Source organism: Centruroides sculpturatus, unplaced genomic scaffold (genome assembly GCF_000671375.1).
Source record: "Centruroides sculpturatus isolate CEXI.00-Female unplaced genomic scaffold, Cexi_2.0 scaffold2654, whole genome shotgun sequence".
Taxonomy (NCBI): Eukaryota; Metazoa; Arthropoda; class Arachnida; order Scorpiones; family Buthidae; genus Centruroides; species Centruroides sculpturatus.
The window spans coordinates 4616-5524 of NW_019386741.1; positions in this window are offsets into that span (position 1 = coordinate 4616).

The window sequence follows — 909 nt, forward strand, 5'->3', positions numbered from 1 at the left end:
CCGCAGGAGACGAATCGAACCGGGATACTCCACAGTCTCCACACCGACGACCTTGCCGCCGGCCTCGATCCCGCCGTCCGGGCCCCCTGGTCGAGGGCCCTCCTCGCCGTCGACCAGCCACTCAAATGGCACGCCGGTGCGCAACGCCCACAGCATCAGCGTGCGTTTGTCCGGGTTCGTGCGCCCACCGGTGTAGTTGCCGATGGTGTTCCGCGACACTCCGAGGTAGTCCGCCATTGCCTGGTGGCCCATCCCGGAGACGCGCAGCGACTTCACAAGCCTGTCGGTGATATCCCAAGTGGGCACCGCCCCCACATTTGCCTGTTCACTCATGGCTACATGTTTGCACATGGTTATGCACAAAGGCAATACAAGCGCGACACACCCGTCTCAACGTGTTGACACCAGAGTTGTGCAATGCCAAAGTTCACGCCATGCCACCGAACATGCTCAACACCGAAGGCGCGGATCTGCTGAGCTCCGAGACTTCTGCGGTTCTCGAGATCGATCGGTCGACGCTGAGCCGCTGGGTGAAAGACGGCAAGATCCGACCAAGTCGCAAGCTGCCCGGTTCCCGAGGCGCATTCCTGTTCTCACGAGCCGAAGTCCGGCGAGTGAAGCGTGAGCTCGACGCAGAGCAGCGCCGGAAAGTGCGGCAGGCCACTCGCACGAAGGCGGCGTCCTGATGCCGTGGCGAAAGGCGTTCCAGCGAGTCGGCCCCGCCGAGCCCATTTCGATGCCGCCAGTGGTTCAGATCGAGGTGGTTCGGCCGGACGGGTCGCTCGCCAGGATCCAGCTCGTGCGCTCGCTCCGGCCCGTATGGAACGCAGAGACCGGGCGGGGCGCTTGGACCCCGATCAGCGGGCAGCAGCTGATCCCCGGTGAGACACCGGGGACGGCATACAGCTG